The sequence below is a fragment of the Rhagoletis pomonella genome, unplaced genomic scaffold (assembly GCF_013731165.1).
Source record: "Rhagoletis pomonella isolate Grant_MI unplaced genomic scaffold, Rhpom_1.0 Rhpom_scaffold_00004, whole genome shotgun sequence".
NCBI classification, from domain to species: domain Eukaryota; kingdom Metazoa; phylum Arthropoda; class Insecta; order Diptera; family Tephritidae; genus Rhagoletis; species Rhagoletis pomonella.
This window is the reverse complement of record NW_023458558.1, coordinates 54,090,756-54,096,755: the sequence shown is the minus strand read 5'-3', so window position 1 is coordinate 54,096,755 and position 6,000 is coordinate 54,090,756. Positions and strand designations below refer to the sequence as shown.

At 36.5% G+C, this 6,000-nt stretch overlaps 2 long non-coding RNA genes across 2 annotated transcripts in view; one reads left to right on the top strand and one right to left on the bottom strand.

Annotated features, from left to right (window-relative positions):
- Positions 1-4,778, top strand: part of LOC118737806 — a 7,206-nt gene extending 2,428 nt beyond the window's left edge. The window contains exon 2 of the long non-coding RNA XR_004992842.1: positions 4,431-4,778. This is a non-coding gene — a long non-coding RNA (uncharacterized LOC118737806). The remainder of the gene's footprint in view (positions 1-4,430) is intronic.
- LOC118737805 lies at positions 4,743-5,422 on the bottom strand. The gene is made up of 2 exons (XR_004992841.1): positions 5,119-5,422; positions 4,743-5,005 (listed from the first exon to the last, which is right to left on the bottom strand). It is a non-coding gene; the product is annotated as an uncharacterized LOC118737805 (long non-coding RNA).
- Between the last annotated feature and the right edge of the window lie 578 nt (positions 5,423-6,000).

Sequence of the window (6,000 nt, the reverse complement as noted above, 5' to 3'; positions counted from 1 at the left end):
TGCCTATTTCTCGTTGTTCGCTTTGTGTTGCCGCAGTATTCGCCACAATACATACATATATATGTACATATTTACATATTTGTGCCCCTACGATGTTTGAATAGGGCTGCCGTACGTCCCGGTTTTCCGGGATATGTCCCGGTTGTAGACTGTTGGGCCCGGTGTCCGGGCCAACCTTGAAATGTCCCGGTTTGCCTTCAAATTTCCTGGTTTTAATGCAAAAATATAGCTTTTTTAAATTTTATTAAATTTGCTACTCCTTTGTAAGTGTAAAATATAACACTTTTGTTTGAATTAATGATCGTGCCGATTCCCAATTAGCAGAAGCTGGTTTCATTTCATTTATGTTCTGTTAATAATGGGGGCATGCGACATACCTTGTTCTAAAATATTGGAAAAGCTGCCTATTTTTGAAAAAATATAAAAAAAAACTGGCCAGGAGGCATAGCTGTATTTTACTTTTCTATTAACTTACATAAGTACAATCGCTTTTCTTTATTATCCTTGTGCTGTTAAATCTTGCGCTTTAAAAGCCCTATTTTTAGTGTTTTTTCGAAAATGGCAATGAATTTGTAAGTATGTGTGTAGGAACGAAAATTCAGGTACGGCCAAATTAAAGTGCCAAAAAACGGCGCTTTTTTGTGTTCGCAAAGCTCGTACACCTGCCGCACGCGTTCCAAGGATGGTTATATATACTAACGGGTGATTTTTTTGAGGTTAGGATTTTCATGCATTAGTATTTGACAGATCACGTGGGATTTCAGACATGGTGTCAAAGAGAAAGATGCTCAGTATGCTTTGAAATTTCATCATGAATAGACTTACTAACGAGCAACGCTTGCAAATCATTGAATTTTATTACCAAAATCAGTGTTCGGTTCGAAATGTGTTTCGCGCGTCCGATTTATGGTCTACATAATCGACCAAGTGAGCAAACAATTAATGCGATTGTGACCAAGTTTCGCACTCAGTTTACTTTATTGGACATTAAACCAACCACACGAATGCGTACAGTGCGTACAGAAGAGAATATTGCGTCTGTTTCTGAGAGTGTTGCTGAAGACCGTGAAATGTCGATTCGTCGCCGTTCGCAGCAATTGGGTTTGTGTTATTCGACCACATGGAAGATTTTACGCAAAGATCTTGGTGTAAAACCGTATAAAATACAGCTCGTGCAAGAACTGAAGCCGAACGATCTGCCACAACGTCGAATTTTCAGTGAATGGGCCCTAGAAAAGTTGGCAGAAAATCCGCTTTTTTATCGACAAATTTTGTTCAGCGATGAGGCTCATTTCTGGTTGAATGGCTTCGTAAATAAGCAAAATTGCCGCATTTGGAGTGAAGAGCAACCAGAAGCCGTTCAAGAACTGCCCATGCATCCCGAAAAATGCACTGTTTGGTGTGGTTTGTACGCTGGTGGAATCATTGGACCGTATTTTTTCAAAGATGCTGTTGGACGCAACGTTACGGTGAATGGCGATCGCTATCGTTCGATGCTAACAAACTTTTTGTTGCCAAAAAATGGAAGAACTGAACTTGGTTGACATGTGGTTTCAACAAGATGGCGCTACATGCCACACAGCTCGCGATTCTATGGCCATTTTGAGGGAAAACTTCGGAGAACAATTCATCTCAAGAAATGGACCGGTAAGTTGGCCACCAAGATCATGCGATTTGACGCCTTTAGACTATTTTTTGTGGGGCTACGTCAAGTCTAAAGTCTACAGAAATAAGCCAGCAACTATTCCAGCTTTGGAAGACAACATTTCCGAAGAAATTCGGGCTATTCCGGCCGAAATGCTCGAAAAAGTTGCCCAAAATTGGACTTTCCGAATGGACCACCTAAGACGCAGCCGCGGTCAACATTTAAATGAAATTATCTTCAAAAAGTAAATGTCATGGACCAATCTAACGTTTCAAATAAAGAACCGATGAGATTTTGCAAATTTTATGCGTTTTTTTTAAAAAAAAAGTTATCAAGCTCTTAAAAAATCACCCGTTATATAACCATACAAATCGAATTTTCCAAACTGCATATCTCTGGAAGTGTTCATGGTGGAGTTCTGGAACTTGGTATGGAGATATACGAAATCAATCGCAATCTCTTGGAGAAAAATTTGAGCTATTGGAAAAGGGGGCGTAGCACCTCCCAAACATATCGAACTTTTCATACGGCTTATCTCTGAAAGTGTTCATAGTAGAATTGTATAGCATAGTTTAAGGCTGAAAAAGGAGAAAACGTCGGGCACCTCCCGTTTACTTAAATACATAGTCTACAGACAATATTTATCAATGACTGCTAAGTATTTAAGAAATCTCTTGAAAAATGGCAAAAAATCGAAACAGAAATGCTGTGTCATGGTCGGTATAGGTTTGACGACCGTTATTTTTAACCGACTTCCACAAAAGGAGGAGGTTATCAGTTCGTCGGAATATATATATATTTTTTTTTTATGTATGTATGTTACCGCATAACTTTGGATCACGTCAACCGATTTCGATAATTCGATCATTTTTGCATCGGAAAGGTAGTGTCCCAGAGGTGGTCCCATACTAATCTGGTTTAGACCCGATCATTGGATCATGAAATATATATATATAAAAAGAAATATATATATAAAAAGAAATATATATATGTATATATATTTCTTTTTATATGAAATATGAGAATTGAAGTCGGTTTCTACTTTTGCTTAAAAATTACTTGTTTTAGTTATGGAACGTAGGCTTGAGTAATACAAGTTTTATTTTTACTTAATATTATTGTACTAGGTAGGGAATGAATTTTATGGAAGTTGCATTTTTGTGTGCTAAGTGATCGGGTAGTTTCGATTAAATTAACACGATTTACCTTGCTTTCCCGATTGCAAGTAAGCACATTTGATGTTTCGCCGGGCAGCGAAAAATTAATAGATAACAAGCAGCCGGCCAGCAAATTAAATTACCCAGCGCACGTACGTACTAAATATTTATTTTTTACTTTTCTACAAGCTATTCCGTATTTAACTTAGGCACCAAAGGCTATTCGCTGCGATAAACGATTGAAGACCTTACCTGATGACTTCAAAATGCATCTTATAACTGTAGAGAGTAAAATTTTATAAATTCAAAACTCGTACGAAGAAAATACTCAGTTACAGGTTCAATGAAAGTAGGGGTCTTCATCAAAAGTGATACACTGTTGATCAACTTAATAAAATGATAAATTTATCATTTTGATAAATCAACATCCAAACTTTGTATGGAAATCTATTTAAAAAAAAGTGTATCACTTTATCAAACGACTTTGGTGGATAAAAGTATAAATTTCAGCAAAATTCAACCCTGACAGACTGCCAGGTGGTCGATTATGCTACAGACACATAAAAAGCAAATTAGCACAATGGACGAGGTAGGGATGAAACGTAACTAGCCAGATAAGTTAAATAATAAACCATTTTGTGCAAGTATTTACCAAGGTGCGTTCATAAAAGAATGCGGATAAACTGATAAATTTAAGCAATTTCATATAATGAAACTACTAGTTTATATCGTCACTAGACGTGAGCTCAAAAGTTGCCCGAAGACTCTTAGTTCATCGCGAAGGACGCGTTAATCTACATATCGTCGTTTAAAGTGCATAACCGCGTATCAGCAAAATGCATAACCGCGTATGTGAAGTTGTAGAAATTATTTTCTAGAGCGTAAAAACACTCATATTTCAAAATGGTTCTCTTTTTTATAAAGCAATCGCATTTCTGGCTAGTATAAGTATTTCAGGACGAATGGATAAGGTTTAAGCAAAGAGTTTATGTGAGCAAATTCAATTTTTGGCAGCCAATGTCAGTTACGCGGTTTTGCATAATGACGATACGCGGTTTTTTACTTTAAACGACGATATTTGACGCCGAAGAAAGATTCGTAAATTTATTTTCGCGGTCAACTATGTTTGCGGCTGTAACAGTATGTGAATTCGCCAAAGAGTTTTTGGGGAATGATGCTGAACTGACAGTCCTTGGCCAGGTAATAATCTATATTTAAGCGTCATTTTTCTTCCATTTTTTACACGTTTTTTTTTGCCGTTAAAACACTAGCGCGACTTTATTCAAGTATAGTGACGATATATTTTTGTTAACAAATTATTTAAAAAAAAAATCCTTTTTTGCATATTTTTTGTTTTAGCTGCCTATGTTTCTTACCTTGTTTGCGATTTTTAGTGCATATTTTGCGTTTTTATAGGTTTTCAGGTCCTAAGAGTTTGTTCACTGCTCAAAATTATTTGTCCTATACATTTGATAAAACCTTAGTGGTGTAAACACCATCATTCTGTTTATATTATAAACAACACAAAATGTATATTTAATTATTTTTATATTTTTGTTTCTTATGTTAGCATCATTATTATAACTTTATGCTAATGTTTATTTTTTTAATTAATTTTTGAATTCTAGCAACACAACTTTTGCTGCCAGAAATTAAGTTCATTGGCAACTTTGACGTCCGTTTCCCATTCTGCCCCGTGAAATATGCAATACCAGCATTTCTACAATAACCCATTTCTGAATTGCTGAATGATAGGATTGCCATTTTGCTGAGCACATTGGTTATTGGAAGTAGTAAAGATTCTCAATAATGTACAGAATATATACAGTTTACGTGGTCTGAGCTTCAACTGGCACTAAAAAATAAGCCCTTAATTAATATTTATCTATATAACCATGGTGAAATTATAAATAGGTTAAGTAATAAAACAGCTTTCTGGCTTAATTTTCTTGACATTCGACTGTCTTATAGAAATATATATTTATTGTTATATATCCTTATTATTACAAGTTTTTGGAAACTTTGCTAAGCTGACAGTTCTGGACCAGAAAAAATTTCGGCAATTTCGACAACGTTCATTTGACTCTTGGGGGAAAGTCATTTGAGCAATCTGCCTTGACCTTTTTGAAGATGTACATGTTCGTGACAGGTGCATCATGTATGATGGTTGGTTTTTACCTTAAAATTTTCCTGGGGGGGCTATCTGTTATATACACAAAAATATATGTACACACATACATACATCCATGCATAGATTTTTTTACTATTGCGGTAGTATGTATATTTTTTACTTTACAATCACAATTTTGTACGTACTTTTGATCATTACATTTGTAATTCTCTTCCAGTGCGGTGGTTGTTGTTCACCGTGATGGAAAAATTTATAAAAATTATCTTTTCGTATAACCATCTAGAACAAATTAAAGAGAACAAAGCTTCAAATTTATATAAATTTTAGTGTTTTACCCCTCTTCGCTTATCCAACTCAGCTGTTTGCAGTGTTGCCACGGACACATTTTGTATCCTACCAAAAGTTCCTACCAAAATCAACCAAAACCTACCAAATTTTTATTTATCTTATTTAGTATATTGATTTAATGTCAAGTTTATAACAAATGTAGATAACATAGCATTTTGAAAAACTAAAACACAGCTAGTACAATTTGTGAGCTTCGGGGGGGGGGGGGTAAAAAATGTTGTACAGCTTCCCGCAAGCCTTCCGCTGTTCTAAAAGAGTCTAAGGCCTTTAACCTGCCTGACTATCCGACATAATACTTAATTTGGCCCCATTTGTCCTTCTACACAGACTTCGATTGCGAAAACTTTCGCTTGGAATACAGTTGGCTATGTGTAAATTGACAGACTTTCTGGAATTTCGGTCCAAATACGCCTGCCCCAGTACTCTCGTCGTCCATATTTGATCCGTCGGTATACCATTCTTGGGACTTTTCGTCAATCATATTCTAACTTGTAGAGTGTGTAGAAGGAAAGCTCGGGATTATCCACTTCTCGGGATTATCCACTTCTCGCCAGTTTCCAGTCACGGTCCATTCGCGGTCTAGTTCGCCGGACCTCCGGCCCCTGTTCTAAGGTAGTGGCCTCCGGGAAGTCAGTTGCAAGCAGAGGGTTGCCCCCTCATCTTTGCTGTTTGTATAGGTGCCGGACGTCGAACAATGTCCAACTTTGGTTATACACATA